We start from the raw sequence: 18,239 nt of genomic DNA on the forward strand, positions 1-18,239 counted from the left end.
ATGTGACCTGGTCAGTAAGCCTTCTCTGTGTTGGTTGCTCTTTGAAAAGTGAAAAGATTCAGCTTAAATGACCTTAGTGGTCTCCTGAAGTCAAGAAATTATATGCAATGGCGTGTTGCCTTATGACTTCATGTTTCCATTCAGGCTCCCCACCCAACAGTAAGTCCTCAGAGCAGACACAAAATACTGATCCTCTCTCCTACTCCCACGGTACAGCATACACAGTGGTCCTCAAATCATACTGGGCTTAACAATCACCTGTAAAGCTTTCTGGTGGCTTAGAGTTTTGTTGATGCTTCAGTCTTTTGTCCAAACATCTGGATTTGAGCTGAGATGAGCCCTCAAAATTTGCATCTGTGACAAGTTTCCCAAGTGATTCCAATGCAGGTGGCCTATCTGCCATATCCAAGATCTGCTCTTGTACGCAAAGCCTACAAAGCAGGTATGATTGAGTGACTGGTGATTCTGGTGTCTATCATCTTTTCCAGTGTAGGCCACAGCTTATTTTGTGGAGGTGCTTCTTCCTATTAATACACTTTGGAAATTTCGAAAGCATCTCCTTATGATGAATATGTGGTGAGGATTATTATTATTGTGATTGGGAGACAATTCTGATTTGCTGTTCTGAATTTTGATATTATCAAGTACTAGAAAAAGAAAATGAATGTTCAATAGCTAATAATGTCATTTTATTTCATCTTTCATTCTCCAAAACACCGACAAATCCAAGAAGCATATATTAAGGGACAGCTAATATCTGTTATTTTATTTTTATTTCAAGTGACGTTTCAGCAAAAAATTCAATAACACAAAATCATTTTTGAGGCACCTGGGTCGTTCAGGGGTTGAGCATCTGTCTTTGGCTCCCAGAGTCCTGGGATCAAGTCCTACATCAGGCTTCCCATAGGGAGCCTGCTTCTCCCTCTGCTTATGTCTCTGCCTCTCTCTGTGTGTCTCTCATAAATAAATAAAATAAAAATAAAATCATTTTTTAATCTGGTGTTTTCATAATTAAGTCACAAAAATCATTCTCTCCTTCCCCCTACCAAAAAAAAATTCCCTTTTGCCTTTAGGTGACTAGGGAATTGTTTTTGTTTGGGTTTTTCTTTTTTAAACTCAAACTTGGAAGTACTGCTTCAAATGTAAGATTTTCTAGTGTCCCATTTGACTACTTTAAAAAGTATAGCTTATACAGCAGTGTTTAGATTTCCATAGCATTTGAATATTCTGCATGAAAATGCAATGAAGTCAGAACAGGAGACAGAAAGGAGGTTGAAAGCCTGCCTGAATAGGCTCTACCCCTCATGCTTGGGCAGGGCCTCTTGCCATCAGTCCCCTCCCTCGTTCACCCAGTACCCAGGAGCCAGAGAAGCCTCTCCAAACATAAGTCTGCTTACACCTCTGTTCTAGGCTGAATTGTGTCCGCCTACCCCCAAACTCCTGTGTTGAAGTCCTAATCTCCAGGACCTCAGAATGTGACCATTTATGGAAATAGTGTCTTTAAAAAGGTGATTCTCTTTAAAAAGAGAGGGTTTGTGGGGGTGGGGGACGGGACTCTGATCCCGAATGGCTGGTGTCCTCATGAGAAGAAGACATGAGAGGGCAGCCCAGGTGGCTCAGCGGTTTAGCGCTGCCTTCAGCCCAGGGCCTGATCCTGGAGTCCCGGGATCGAGTTCTACATGGGGCTCCCTTCATGAAGCCTGCTTCTCCTTCTGCCTGTGTCTCTGCCTCTCTCTCTCTGTTGGTCTCTCATTAATAAATACATAAAACCTGCAAAAAAAAAAAAAAAAAAGAAGAAGAAGACATGAGGACAGAGACATACACAGAGGAAAGGCCAGGTGAGGACCTAAGAAGCCAGCCATCTTCAAGTGAAGGAGAGAGGCCACAGCTGAAACCAACCCTGCTGACACCTTAATTTCCTGTAGCCTCCATAACTGTAAGAAAATTAAGTTCTGTTGTTTAAGCACCTCACTCTGTGGTATTTTATTATGGCAGCCTGAGCAAACTAACATGGCTTCTCTCTCTCCCTCTCTCCCTACTCCTCCTCTATCTCTCCCTCTCCCTCCCTCCCTCTCCCTTCCATCCCTCATCCCCTTCTTTCTCTCTCTCATCATGGACACTGTCACTACAGCAGACCCAGCTACAAACTCTCATGGACCCTAGACATTTTCTTCATGGCATGTACAGAGGTTTTGAAATTATATATGCATTTACTTGATCATTTCTTATTTTTTAAAAATATGTATTTATTCATGAGAGACACAGAAAGGCAGACACATAAGCAGAGGAAGAAGCAAGCTCCCTGTGGGGAGCCTGATGCAGGACACTCCCACATGAGCCCTGTGGGATCATGACCTGAGCCAAAGGCAGATGTTCAACTGCTGAGCCACCTGGGCACCCCTACTTGATTATTTCATTCGTATCCGTCTCCCCAACTTCATCATGAGCTCTAAGAGGGCAGCGACATGTCTGTTTTGCTCTCTGTTGTATTCCCAGGGCCTCACATAGTAGGTACTCAATGAAAGACCACAGTTTCCACTCACTGCTGGTCTCAGAGAAATGGCCAGGTCAGGGGGGATGAATTAAGATTTCTAGGTATAGGAGCTCAGTCAAAGGCATGAAAGCTGACCCTAGAAACAACTCACCTCTTTGCAAGAAGATATTCGATTACCAGAACTAGCAACTACTGACTCCGCTTCCTGTCCTGAGAGACACTGTCCACCCCACCACCACCCCCCACCCCCCACAAAAGGCCTTCAGCTGGGCAATGGAAGGCCCTGCATTCACCCTGCGAGGCATAGTCCCTGGCCTTGACTTTGACATCATTTCCTATGACCTCTTCTCTGCTAAAAAAAATCAAGGTTCCCAGTATTCCACATCCTTTGGCCACTCCCTTGCCTTCTGGACATTTGTTCCCCAGCCTTACCCCTTTCAACTATCCTCTCGGGAAGCAGCTTTTCTCTTGAACTTGTCATTATTCTCAAACATGATGAACATCACGATCACATGTACCCTTTTTAAGAACAACATTCCTGGGCCTGATGCCCAAAGACTCTGAAGTTCACCTGGAAAGAAAGCCGAGTCTGTTGCCATCTCTTCCTAAGTGATGAGCCACCCTACCATGGATTATCTCTGTATCACAGTAAATTTATTTGAGTGGTTAAACTAGTTTAAATGTTTTCCAAAAAGTACCCTGGGGATGATAGCAAATTTGATAAACACAACGTAAGGTTCTAACTGTGTGGTAACTAACACTGGTGATGTGCATCCTGGCTGACAGATTACTTCCCAGCCCACCTCTCATTTGATTCCCCCGACTCTGAGGAGGCAGGAGAGAGGGCATAGCCACTATCTCCCATATGGGCAAGGACACTGTGGTGAGTTTCCTGCTTGGGGTGCACATTACAAATGGTAATTGTGACACAGCTCAAACATATAAGCCCCTGGAGTGCAGGTGCGTCATTACCTAGCCTCCACAGCCCTCCCCTCTGCCATTAAAACAACTACTTTACACTTTCTGAATTCTAAATTGAAGCTGACAGGAAATCAACGTGGACTAATAGAAATGCATTTATTAATTATTTCTTGAATGTCTCCCGTGTGCTGAGCACTCTTCTTGGAGTTGGGTGACCACAGCAGTGGCCAAAGCAAACCAGGCCCCCAAACACACTGTTTTCTGTAGGTGGAGCCCCTGCTGCCTGCCCTTTCAGAGCCAACTCACAGGAGGCCCAAATTCACAGCAGCCACAAAATGGATACTATGAACATCTCTTTCTGAAAAACATGTCTTTAAAAAGATTATCCTTAGGCTAATACACAAAATACACATTTCCATTGAAACCAAATGGCCAGAAACATTTTAAAAGCATGGTTTTACTACAGCCTTGTAACTCTAGAGGAAAAGAAATATAAAATAAAAAGACCCAATGGGATTTTTTTAAAAAAATTTCTAGATCACCTGTCACCTGCATGCCCTATGCAAGCCCCTTCACCTCTTCCTGCCTCAGCCTTCTTCTTTGCACATATCCCGTCGTGTTATTGGAATGAACAAATGAGCTACACTTCCACAGCACCCAGGACAGTGTCTGGCACACAATAAGCCAATCTCCGAAACCCTTACTTCCACACAAGTCTTTTCGAAGACATTTCTTCTCACCCGTTAATAATGAATTTTATTTTATCTTCTCACGTACTCTTAGGTTGCCTTCCTGCCTTCCCTGAGATTCCCAATCATTCCCAATTTAATATCCACCATGAATTTAATTAAAATTCTGTTAGCGTCTACCTCTTCTAGACCATTAATGAGGCTGTTAGATAAAATGTAATAAAGATCCGTTGAGCAGCTCAGGAGACATTGCTATTAATCATTGTTTACTTCTCCACAGCCTGTGTTCATACTTCATGGACATGTCCCAACCCATTTGTATAAACCCACCTAATATGACTTTGTTTTTCTAAATGGTGTTAAGCACCTTTCAAAAGCCACTGCACATGGTGCTGCCTGCTGCCGCGGTGGGACCCTGCCCTCTCCCGTACCTGGGCTGGCACTCCTAGGGATGGGCTTGAGCATCTGAGGGCGGCGCTGTTCACGTCTGATACTCTCACCCATCCCTAACCCGCTTCCACACACACAGATGAAAATCTCTCATATTCTACTCTCAGAAATTCTGTCCTTGAAGCTGAACAATCTCCTTTTAAATATCCCCCCAGCTACCCTGGAAAGGGTGAGACCGTAAGTGCATATTGCCTCTCTCTCTCTTTTTTTTTTTAAGATTTTATTTATTTATTCATGAGAGACGCAGAGAGAGAGGCAGAGACATAGGCAGAGGGAGAAGCGGGCTCCTCACAGGGAGCCCTTATGCAGGACTCGATCCCAGGACCCTGGGATCACGACCTGAGCTGAAGGCAGATGCTCAATCACTGAGCCACCCAGGCAACCCAGTAAATGTGTATTATTATTGATGTCTTCAAATTACTTCTGGAACAAGGAAATTAACAAATAAAATATACCTCATTTTGAATGAATTCCAATCCTTTCCTTCCCAATCTTAGGAGACTCATGATCAGTTCTGCTACTCATCGTTTCCTTTGGGGTCTGTGAAGTGTTTCTGTGTGGTTTGGAGGCACAATTCATGACTTGAAGGAAAATGATCCGGGTTCTAGCCCTGACTTCAACACTCACCACCGATTTCCTCACTGTGAACACAAAAATAATTATTAGTACCTCAAAGAGCTCTGTGGAAGATTCACAGAGATTCCATACCAAGATGTCAGGTTTTGCTTCAAATCTCACTGCTGCTGGGATAAAACTTAGGTTATATTGTCAAGCAGTTTTTCAGACAACAAAGAGAACAAAATTTGATGAATCTATCAATTATTTTTATCTTTGATAGCTTGTGTTTAAACCACACTCTGGTCCCAGAGAAGAGCTACAGGACCTGTGAGGTCTTCTTCCCAATTCCATCCTCCAATTAGGAAATCCCAACAGCCTTCCTACCCAAAGTATGGTTCTTGGACCAACAGCGTCAATATCACCTAGGAGCTTGTTAGAAATGCAGAGTTCACTCTGGAAAACTGTGTGGAGGTTCCTCAAACAGTTAAAAATATACCTGCCCTACGACCCAGCAATTGCACTGCTGGGGATTTACCCCAAAGATACAGATGCAGTGAAACGCCGGGACACCTGCACCCCGATGTTTATAGCAGCAATGGCCACGATAGCCAAACTGTGGAAGGAGCCTCGGTGTCCATCGAAAGATGAATGGATAAAGAAGATGTGGTTTATGTATACAATGGAATATTACTCAGCTATTAGAAATGACAAATACCCACCATTTGCTTCAACGTGGATGGAACTGGAGGGTATTATGCTGAGTGAAGTAAGTCAGTCGGAGAAGGACAAACATTATATGTTCTCATTCATTTGGGGAATATAAATAATAGTGAAAGGGAATATAAGGGAAGGGAGAAGAAATGTGTGGGAAATATCAGAAAGGGAGACAGAATGTAAAGACTGCTAACTCTGGGAAACAAACTAGGGGTGTTGGAAGGGGAGGAGGGGGGGTGGGAGTGAATGGGTGACGGGCACTGGGGGTTATTCTGTATGTTAGTAAATTGAACACCAATAAAAAAAAAAAAAAAGAAAAGAAATGCAGAGTTTTAGGCCCCACCCTCCATCTATACCCATCCCATCCAAGAATCTGAATCTTGACAAGATGATTTATATCCATATTAAAGTTTAAGAGTCACTGCCTTATATAATATCCTTCATACGTGGACTAAGAATCAATAACTGAACAAAGCCACAGTGTATATGCATGCATGCGTGTGTAGGGGATGATGCCCAGGTCTTAGAGCATCCAAATGTCATTAAACTCCTTTCCAAAAGTAAAAGTAATGAACTTTTAAGGGGGCTATTTTAAAAATGAAGATATAGCTTGTACATTTGTGAATTCTCACCTTACTCACTTTGACCTAGAACCAAATCTCTTGATTCTTTTTCCTCCCTTCTTCCTGTTCTCTGGGTCACTTGATCTCCCATTTGTTTCCTGCTTCCTACTTAGGAATTGGGCACCACAATGCCAGGAAGGATTTATGCACATACACATATGTGTATATACATTTCAACCCAGTGCCTGAAGAGGTGATTATTCAGCAGCCAGGACTTATATGTAGCGGTGGGTGTGGATGAGTCTGAAATTCAACCAAAACCAGGGAGCTGAGTACAGTCTAGGTTTATCTTTGCTTCCAGTTGTCATACTACTTTCTGAAAATTAAAGATTGGCCTGCAGATGCCACTGTTCTTTGGTGGAACTTCTTTCAGTAGAAGATTTAGGAGACATGAAACTCTCCTCCTCAATCTTTTGATCTAGGCTCATCCCCTGTGAGATGCCCAACCATAGACTCCCATGTTACCGAATCCCTCTAAATTACATATTGTCTTAGTGTTCTTAAAAAAAATAGTACTTCAAAATCATCACAAGTTACTCAACTAGATTAGAGCTTTCCTAATCGGCAGAGATCAGGTCTCACACAACTTTGGGGAGGCACCAGAGCAACACTTAGAGCCACTAAGCAACTATATGACTTGGAGACACAGACTTCCTAAGCCTGTTTTCTCAACTATAAAATGGAAATAATCATAGGGTTATCATGAGAACTAAAAAGTAAAAAAGGATTAACACATAGAAAGTGCACGAGAAAGACTGCTGATCACTTGGCCGTGGAAATGAGATGAGACCTGAGCACCACCATATCCATTTCTCTCCTTTTACTGGGGGAGCAAGAAGGTAGTAGAATGGCTGCTCACACAGTAAAACATGTCTCCTGGTTTCCCCAGCATCCGTCAGTGAATTGTTCTTTGTACATCTAACAATTTGTATGTCAGCAGGAAGCCTTGAAAATGACCACGGAGAGCAGGCTTAATGCATCCACAGCAACAGATTCTCATCTTCCTGTTCTCTGAAATGCGCGAAAATTTCCTGCAAGGTGTAGGTCCTCTGCTATGTGAGAAAAGCATCTGAACATCGGGGATGGGGGAGTGCCGACATGGGGTACCTGACGCACACAGCGAAGCGAAGGAGATCAAAGATAATTAGATGCTCCTGAAATACCTACATGTCTTCTAAAAACCAGGAGGAAACATGGATGGCCTGCAGCTGACAGATTACATCTCGTTGCCTAGCACTGGCCTGAAGTGGCTGGGAGCTGCTAGGCAACCCAGCCTCCTGGGCTTGGTGATCCAGCAAACACCAGGCAGATGCTGCTCCTCCGCTGCCATGCCGCCCCTCACCATTTTCTCATCTGTAAGAGTCACACCTGATTAATGTTTCCTCTGGACTTGTTTCTGCTTGGACAGGGCCACAGCGACGTGCAGGATTGCCCGTGCTCAAGTGAGCCTGGCCACCAAGCTAAAGAGTGCCCCGGGGCAAAGAACAAATGACCGTGTCAAAACAAAACTGTGTGGAGATCGAAGCCTGAACGCTGGACTGTAGGATGAGAATCAGAACGATCTCCTGTAGAGGCTATCAAATGGCCATCTGCATCCAAGGCAGATTGGTCTGGTACTGATTAAAATGCCCTGAGCCAAGTTACAAAGACACCCGAGTTTATTCTCGTCACTGAATTATTTGGGGCAAGAGAGGGCGATTTTTCCTAGCAGGGAGCTTCTTCGAACTGCTCACAGTGTTTACACTTTTTGGCAAATCTCCTCCAGTCCTATGACAGAGCCGAGTATAAATATAAATGATTGATAAACTGCTTACTCCCTACTCGCCCCAGGAGTATTTACATTATTCGGATGCAGGGTAGAATTTCACAAAGGAAATAGGAAAAGCAATCTTTTGTCCTCCTTTCTTCCCTCCCTTCCTTTCTGTTTAACAAAAAACAGTAACAGAGAAGTAGTGACTTATTTAGCAGGGCTCTATACTAGCTCCTGCTCTCCGGAGACTTCTTATGATAAGATATGAACATTTTCAAGCTAACATTGTTAATCATACACCAGTGAAGAGTTACTCACTCTAGTTTTTCCTGGTCTCAGGTTTATTAGAGCTTTCTAGAATGATGAGATGGTGGTTTTCTTTCCAAGCGGGGCATTCCTATTTCCTCCTTTCCATTTCTTCAGTGTTTATAACTTTTCAAAGCATATCCATTTTTTTTAATTGCACTGTTCCAAAAACTCCTATGCTCTGGTGCATGTAAGTTAATTATGATGCTTTTCATTTAGGAGAGAAAGAGGCTGAAGAAAACTGTAGAGCATAGTGGAAATGAATTTCAGTCCACAAATTCAGGTGTAAAGGAAATACCAGTCTATTTAGGTCAACTGGAGTCTGAATCAAGGTCTATCCCAATGGACTGGAAGATATTCAATATTCGAATTATTTTTTAAAAGATTTTATTTATTTATTCATGAGAAGACAGGCAGAGACATGGGCAGAGGGAGAAGAAGGCTCCCCGTGGGAAGCTTGATGTGGGACTTGATCCCAGGATCCCAGGATCATGACCTGAGCCGAAGGCAGCTGCTCAACCACTGAACCACCCAGGTGTCCCATCAATATCAGAATTATTGCTGTAGAATCCAGGAAGCTTAAGAACCGCCTGGAAAATGGAGTGAAGGCCCTTACCTCCAGTCTATGGTAGTTGCTATGGTACTCTCAGACCCAAGTTCATGTGGTCCCTTAAAGTTCTTGCCTTCCATTCCCAAAATCTTTGTCAAGTCCTGGAGCCCAGAGGCAAGGAGTCTGCACCAGCCCTTGCCTCTGAGGGGAGCCACTGCTCAGCCATCTGGTCTCTGTCCTTCCCTTCTGATCCAGAGAGAACCATCTCTCCTTTCCTACCCCCAGGACTGCTATTCTTCCTGACTGCCCCCGCTGTGCCTCACCCCCACCAATCTTGAGCTATCTCTTTGATGGCTTAGGTTTCCCCAGTCTGCAGAAGCAACTATTCTCATAGAACTAGGATAAGGCGGGAAGCCTGGGTGGCTCAGTGGTTGAGCATCTGCCTTGGGCTCAGGGTGTGATGCCGGGGTTCTGGGATTGAGTTCCAAATTGGGCTCTCTGTGAAGAGACAGCTTCTCCTTCTGCCCCACTCTCTCTGTCTCTCATGAATAAATAAATAATCTTAAAAAAAAAAAAAAAGAACTAGGACAAGGGACTTTCTTTTCACCATGCCAAAGTTATGCTTTTGTCACATCACTAACACAACTCTTATGGAGGCCACTTACTACCTTCATGTTACCCAAAGCATTGTTAATTCTCTGCGCATTTTTACATTTTCTCTCAGCAGCATCAAGGCTGACCGCTCCCTGCCTGAACACTGCCTTGTCTCTGCTCCCAGGACACATCCCCCTGGTTCTCTCCCACTTCGTGGCTGGCTCACCCTTGTCCATCTCCCTTTCTTGGCCTCCTACACCAAACCTCTAATGTCGGAGTGAACCCAGGTCTGTGGTCTTCTTCTGGGTCTACACTCTCCCCCACACTATCTAATCCAGTTCCCCAGCCAGGAAGACCATCTATAATATTGACTCTCACATGTGTGTTTCCAGTCCAGAACTCTTCCATCAGATGCAGATATACTTCCAACTGCCTATTAACCTCGTGACTCGTATGTCCTGTAGGCATCTCAAAATTAACATGACCAAACCTGCCATCTCACCCCCTTGAGCCTTCTGTCGATTTGATCAGCCCAAAACTTGAATCCTCACTTTCCCTCATACCCATTATCTAATCCGTTAGTAAGTTCTTCAGTTGTACCTGTAAAATCAATCCCAAATCCCATCACTTCTCCACATCTCCACTGGCACAACCCTAACCCAACCCCCATTACTTCTCACCTAGATTTCCACAACAGTGCCCTGTCTCCATGGGCCCTGAGTCTGTCCTTCACACAGTAGCCGTATGCTCTTTATAAACAAGATCATGTCACTCCTCTGCTGAAGACCTTCTAGGGGTTTCCCATGATGGTTATCATAAAACTCAAACTCTCTGACCGTGACCTGCATGCCTGCCTCAGTAATTTCACCTTCCCCTACTCTCCCACCAACCTGTCACACTCCAGCCACCTGGACTGCTTTCAGCCCCTGCACCTGCCAGGCTCACCCTTCCCTAAGACCTCAGCATTTCCTATCTCTGGCTGGAACCAGAGTCACCCCCTTCTCCTCATATGGCTGCTCTTTTCACCATTCAGGTTTCTCCTCACTCAGAACATTTTCCCAGATTCCAGCTGAAGCATCCTCCGGAGTCACTCTACTTCACATGACCTTGTTTTATCCATAGCACTTTTCAGCATCTGAAATTTACCTACTGAAGGTCTATCCTTACCTACTGACCTCACTTACCTACTGAACTAGACTATCATTACCTGACTAGAATGCAAGTTCGTGAGATGGGCATTGTTTTACTGGACTTTCCCCTCTGCATCTCCCAGAGCAATGCCAGATCTGCCTGACTTCCACCTCAGCCCAATGGTCCCCAAACCTTGCTGCTCATCAGAATCACCAGAGGTGCTGCTTGAAATACACTGGCCATGTGAATTACACATCAACAGGATTGTTCTTTTTTTTTTTTTTTTAATTTTATTTATTCATTCATGAGAGACACAGAGAGTGGCAGAGATATAGGCAGAGGGAGAAGCAGGCTCCATGCAGGAAGCCTGATGTGGGACTCGATCCTGGGACCAGGATCACGCCCTGAGCCAAAGACAGACTCTCAACCACTGAGCCACCCAGGCGTCCCACAAGATTGTTTTTAAAGTATACATCTCTGTCCTGGACCCACTGAATCAGGATTAAAGGTGAAGTCTCTGATTTTAACAAGTCCCACGCAGTCACACCTATGGTGTGTGACCACCATTGCATTGGGTGCAATCGAAGGATCTTCAGAAGATAAAAATAAAGGGGGAGGTTGCATCCTGCTCAGGGAAGGGAGGAGGCTCCGAGTTCAGAGTCACAGAGCAGGGTGAAGACAACACAGACACCATTGTTCTACCAAAAGAGCATGGATTAAAAACAATGAGAATAATTTCCATTTCTGCTAAATTGAGAGTGTTTTTTTCTTTCAAAGGGAAAATAGGTGTTTTTTCAAGACTCTGACTCTTTCAGCTGCCTCAAGGCCCAGGAGTCAAAGCTGGGTCTTCACTCAGAAAGAGGTCACGAATTCTGGGTGACTCTCGTGGAGAGCGGGACATGTCCGCATTCTACACAGGGCATCCCCTCAGCAGGTGGATCTTCCTGGCCCACAGGCCTCAGCAAGAAACCACCACCCCACCTGGAGCTCTTGTTCTGGGAGATGCCTAGACAAATACTGTTACCCTGCATGCCCGACACACGGCCCTGCACAGCCTCGATGCTAGGGGCTTGTGCTCTAGCTAACACAGGATGTGGAGCAGCGGTCTCAGCCTCCTTCCACAGCAGAATTTCAAAACCCAAACACACAGTACAGAACTCTGTCCCTTCCTCAGACTGTGATTCTTAGGAATTCCAGTGTCCAGGGTTCTCTTGAACCATAGGCATAGCAACTTCCTGTATCTCTGTGTAGATGCAGGAGACACTGAGGGCAGACAGAGAAGTGGGCTGTGTTTTAAGCACACCACAGGCCCCTGATCTTGCGCTCTTGAAAACGCCTCCATCCTCTCTCCCCATTCAGTAAGATAGAATCCACCTTATCCCTACTAATCTAGCAACTCACTGACCATTTTATTTATTTTGCTTTATTGTGGTAAATGCGTATAATGTAAATTTACCATTTTAACCATTTTTAGGTGTGCAGTTCAATAGCACTACATACATTCATACTGTTGTGCAACCATCAATACCTTCCATCCCCAGAACTTTTCCATCATCCCAAACTGAACCTATTAAACAATAACTCCCCATTGCGCCCTTTTCCAGGCCCTGGTAACATCTATTCTACTTTCTATCTTTGTGAATTTGACTACTCTAAGTGCCTCCTGGAGTGGAATCATACAATATTTATCCTTCTGTGTCTGGCTTATTTCACTTAGCATAATGTTTTCAAGGTTTATTTGTGCTGTAGCACACATCATATTTACTTTCCTTTCTAAGGCTGAAAAATAGTCCATTGCATGTATGTGCCACATTTTGTTTATCCATTCCTCAGCTGATGGACATTTGAGTTGTTTCCACCTTTTGTCTGTGTGAATAACGCTGCATTGAACATTCGTATACAAATATGTTCAAGTCCCTGGTTTCAATTCGTTTGAGTATATACCCAGAAGTGAAATTGCTGGATCATATGATAATTCTACTTCAATTTTCAGCAATACCCATGCTATTTTCCTTAGCAGCAGCACCATTTTAAAGTCTCACCAACAGGGCACAAGGGTTCTGGTTTCTCCACATCCTTGTTAATACTTGTTATTTTCTGGTTTTTTGATAATAGCCAACCTAATACTGTGAAGTAGTATCTCATTGTGGTTTTGATGTGCATTTCCCTAATGATTAGTGATGTTGAGCATCTTCTCATACAATTGTTGGCTATTTGTATGTCTTCTTTGGACATCTGTCTATTCAAGTTCTTTGCCGATTTTTGCATTGGATTGTCTGTATTTTTGTTGTTGAGTTCTAAGAGTTTCTTATATATCCTACATATTAATTCCTTATCCAATACATGTTTTCAAATTTCTTTTTCCATTTTGTGGATCATCTTTTCACTTTATTTACAGTGTCCTTTGATACACAAAATTTTAATTTTGATAAAATCTGATTTATCCATTTTATTTTGGCTATCTTTGGTATCATTAACAAGAAGTTATCACCAAATCCAATGTCATGAAACTTTTCCCCTATGTTTTCTTCAAAGAGTTTTATTTTATTTTATTTTATTTCTTCAAAGAGTTTTATAGCTTTAGCTCTACATTTGGGTCTCCGATCCATCAGAGTTAAATTTGTATATAGCATAAAGGGTCCAGCTTCATCTTTCTGTGTATGGACATGCATTTTCGCAACACCTTTTGTTCATAAGACCGTCCTTTCCCTCAGTGAGTGGTGTTGGCACCCCTGTTGAAAATCAATTGATTATATGGGTCATTGGCCATTTTTAACCCTGAAAATAATAGCATATCAATCCTACAATGTGTGTAGTAGCACTTGCTGCATGTCCAGAAGTTTGCTAAATAAAGATGAATAAAATCCAGTTGCAGGGAGTTCAGGAGTACACATAAGAGGCCAGACAGAAACCCAAACAACTACAATGAGGTAGCATACGACATGTGCTCAAAAAGAGGCACAAACAAAACCCTGAGGGGTCCAGAGGAAAGCACAATTAATTCTGGCAGTGGATACTGAGCAAGTTTTCATAGTGTGGACAGTGTGAGAGCTCCACCTTAGCATATGGATAGGATCTCCTCATGCAGAAGCTGGGTGGGGGAAGCAATTTCAGATGAAAGGTGCATTGTAGGGGAATGTCCAGAGGTGAGAAATTACAGAGGCTTCACTTTGGCTGGAACACAGGTTGAATGTGGAGAGAGATTGCATGGGAAGAATGTAAGTTACTGATGTCTTTTCCATCAGCACCTCAAACAACTGCCCAGATTGGCAGAGCCCCAGGGGTCAGGGATGGAAAGTAGGGCTTAGAATATGGAAAGAGGAAAGAGATGAGGAACTGGGTTTCTATGCACCATCCCAAGAGTGTTTTTATAGGGCGTTCCTCCCAACAGTTTCCAGAGTGATGTCTCAGGCTCAGAACTGAAGTCCTGTCATTAAATGTGCTCCTTCAGCAGCACTCCAAGAAGCAGATGATGCCAGATCTGGTTCAAAACTCCAGGCTGCTAACTGATTAAGGCCCCTTGAGCCACAAATCCTGACTTTGGTCCATGTCCCACTGAAGCGAGCACAGAGAGCAGGACCCAGGAGTCAAATTGCCCCTGGCTGGGATCTGTGTGGTCTCTCTGGGAGTCAGCCCACAAGAGGACAGTCCACTCATGTGGCTCAAAGTATCAGCACAAAGTATAAGAAATAGTTGAATGAAGAGAGCACTTCGTGCTGTTTCTTCCAAGTCAGAAACAGCTCATAGGCTGCATTGGTGAGCATAGGGCTTGGGGACTGGAGAGAGAAATAATGGGAGCAGGGATAACAGGGCTCGAGGAACCAGCTTCGCTTCCTGTGAGTGCAGTGCAGGTGCATAGTACCCCCAAGGAACAACTGGCCTTTGGCCAGGCTAGTGCTTTCAAACATTGATGAGCAAACCCATCATGGCACTGTAGATACACACACACACACACACACACACACACACACATATATAAATAATTGAATCATAAAATATATAATTGTATAAAGCAATACCTCCTGGAACATAAACAATAAAATGTACAAAGGATGGACTGCTCCAGGGTTGCTTAATTCAACATTTTAACAGCCTCTGCTTTTCTCCATCTTCCCATTCTGCCATTGCCAGCACGTTCGCTACTTCCTTGGCATTCACGGGATGCCAGCAGCAGCTTTAGGTGACACACTTCACACAGCAGCTTCGGGTGACCCACTTTTGGAGACATGAAAGGACCCATTATCCTCTCAGGTCTCTTTCTAAAAGTAAAGAAGCTTAACATAGAAGCCCCTTGGCTTACAACTCAAAAGGTGGTCTCATATGGACAGCGTGTGGGACCCACAGGCCCCACCCCAGGCCGCCAGAATCAGAATCTGCAGAATCCCAGGTCATGCACATGCACAAACAAGCTGGGGAAACACCTCCACAGCTGACTCCACTGGCCAGCATTGCATCTCACACTCCAGCTGAAGCCAGTTACTAGCAGGCAGACTAGAATTGCCATTGTTGGCATAAGGCAACCAAAATTCACCCCTAGGGGTAGAGAAAGAAGTCCAATCTTCTTTGAGGCTGAATACCTGAAAAATATCAAGTTTCTATCAGTAAGAAAAGGTGGAGAAAGGTTTTTGGTAGGCAACTAATGATGGGTGCCCCAGGGAGCAGACAGATAAGCAAGTAAAATATAAAAAGGTGTGATAAGTACTATGAGATATTAAATCTGCTGTTGGAGCCCAGGAAAAGAACTGAGTAACTGCCTTGGAATGTTGATGAAAGCTTTATAGAAGAGGTGATACTGGGGAGGGTTTTTAAGGATGAATAGGAGCTTTCCTACAGATACTGGGGTGAAGGATAATCTAAGCCAAAGAAATAGCATATGCAAATACAAGATCTGTTTGGGGGCTCCTGAGTGACTCAGTTGGTTAAGTGTCTGCCTTCAGCTCAGGTCATGATTCCAGGGTCCTTGGATAAAGCCTCACATAGGGCTCCCTGCTCTTCAGAGAGTCTGCCTCTCCTTCTCCCTCTCCTGCTGCCTGCCGCTCCTCCTACTTATGCTAACTCTGTCAAATATATAAATAAAATCTTTTTAAAAATGTGCTTGGAATATATTTCTGTTTTGCAGCTCTGTGAATTCCCCTCAAGGTCATAGTATCATCATTAACAGCTCAACATGGCTGGAGCACAGGATGTTTGGGAGAGAGAGGGTATGCCAGGAAATGTGGCCAGAAAGGAGAATACAGCAGGGAGTTATGCTGCAACATTCTTCAGAGGAACCAGGCTTTCTTTAGTCCCACAGGACCCTCTCACACTGTCTTACTTAATTAGTCTTTCCCAGGTATGTTAACTCACAGATCAAGCCACTGAAGCCCTCTGTCCTTGGTGTTTTAATCAAGAGAGATGACATAAGGAGAGGAGGAGACATAAAAACACTTCCATCCACTGACCAAGTCTGAAGTTGACTCTTGGATGCTGAACCAGGATAGAAAGTGGGAAACACTCTCCATCAAAGACAATGCTTGAGTCTCAGCTTCTTCTCTTTGGTCCCTGGCAGGAACAGGCAGTTGGAGGGTTCATAAGATAAGGAGCCTTGATACGGAATTAATTATTTCCCTCTTCAAAAATGATGTTGAGGGACACCTGGGTAGCTCAGTGGTGGAGCCTCTGCCTTTGGTTCAGGTTGTGATCCTGGGGTCCTGGGATTGAGTCCCGCATCAGGCTCCCCATGGAGAGCCTGCCTCTGCCTACGTCCCTGCTTCTCTCTGTGTGTCTCTCATCAATCTATAAATTTTTTAAATCTTTTTAAAAGATTTTTTACTTATTTATTCATAGAGACAAACAGAGAGAAGAGGCAGAGACACAAGCAGAGGGAGAAGCAGGCTCCACACAGGGAGCCCGCCACGGGACTTGATCCCAGGTCTCCAGGATCACACCCCGGGCTGCTCTTAAATCTTTTTTAAAAATGGTGTTGATGTGGGTGGAACAGTAAGAGGAATGAAGCCTTTTATATCTTTTAATAATGTCCTGAGTGCTTAAATTAAGTCTTCTGTTATTCCAGAAATTAGCTATTCCCCAAAATGACCCACCTCTCTCAGGGCTGTGTCTTATTAGAAAGATACCAGTTTAAGGAATTCTTTAAATGATTAGGACGGATTTTCACTGAAATGGGTTAATCAAATTCTGCCGCCAAGGAATATAGGTATCCTACCACGTCCCTCATTCAACAGCCAGCTCTTACTGATCCATAGGGACTCATGGAGAGAATACTTAGCTTTTTCCAAAAATTATTTTTAAAACCACTTCTCATAGGTTATTCTTTTTTTTCTCAAGATTCTATTTATTTATTCATGAGAGACACAGAGAGGCAGAGACACAGACAAACAGGCAGAGGGAGAAGCAGGCTCCCTATGGGGAGCCCTATGGGGGACTTAATCCCAGGACCCTGGGATCACACCCTGAGCCTTCATGGGTTACTCTTTATCTACAATGATTCCACAGCAAAATGCATATTCGGTATATTTTTTTAATTTAACACTTCAAATGTTCATGGTATACTGCAAATAGCTTCCTGATTCCCAGATGCTGCATCACCAGAATACATCTGGGAATCATGCATGACCATCAGCCAACAAAAGCATCTTCCCAAGAGAATTATCTACACATGATCTCCTGGCAATGTGTGGATATATCACAATGTATATGAATGTGTATAAAGCTGTAAACATAATTATTTTTCACACTAGCAGAATTTTTATTGTTTAGGTGGTTGTATTCCAGGTTCCTAAATTTTTCTTCCAACAAATGTAGCAACTAAATTCCAAGTCAGTGTAAGAAGCATATTATAGGTGGAGATGGGGAATTAATACGGAATAAGAGGTCTCTGATTAAACCAGTAGTACTGAACATCTAACTATATAGTCTTCAAAACAACATATGAAGTATATCTTATTTTTTCTCATAAAGAAAAGTTTCAGGGAGGGAGTCATACTCAAAACTATATGGCCCAGTGAGTGGTGAACCAACATTTGAACCAAAGTCTTTGACTTCACGCTGCCTATTAATGTATACTATCTCATTATTATGAAGTCTGTTCAAAAAAGTTATTAGTGCAACTTCAGCACATTGAGCTAAAATAGCAATTTGAAAGACTGCTAGATGATGGGATGCAAAGACAAGACACAGACCTCTCAGGCCTGGAGGAGCCTATAGTCTGAGGCAGGACAGCAGAAAGCCATAAGGCAGAGTACGACAAATGCTATTTAGAAGCACAAGATGTTCATTGCACCAGCAATAGTCTCCCACGTTCACACCCTGGTGAGCTCCCAGGGCTGCCTCCTCTAAAAAGCTGCCCAGAAATCCCTCTCTGACACTTTCTCCTTGGTTCCTATAGCACCTTCCACAAGCCCCTCATCATACAGTATTAACAATATGCATTACATGTCTGACTTCTCCTAGACTTTAAGAA

The 18,239-nt window shown here is 43.6% G+C and overlaps 1 long non-coding RNA gene across 2 annotated transcripts in view; it reads right to left on the reverse strand.

Moving 5' to 3' along the window:
• LOC140616409 (uncharacterized) overlaps nucleotides 1-18,239 on the reverse strand; it is a 72,957-nt gene that overhangs the window by 51,580 nt on the left and 3,138 nt on the right. For both annotated transcript variants that reach the window (XR_012016903.1, XR_012016902.1), the window contains exon 2: nucleotides 5,010-5,195. This is a non-coding gene — a long non-coding RNA (uncharacterized lncRNA). The remainder of the gene's footprint in view (nucleotides 1-5,009; nucleotides 5,196-18,239) is intronic.

Source organism: Canis lupus, chromosome 24, assembly GCF_048164855.1.
Source record: "Canis lupus baileyi chromosome 24, mCanLup2.hap1, whole genome shotgun sequence".
Taxonomy (NCBI): domain Eukaryota; kingdom Metazoa; phylum Chordata; class Mammalia; order Carnivora; family Canidae; genus Canis; species Canis lupus.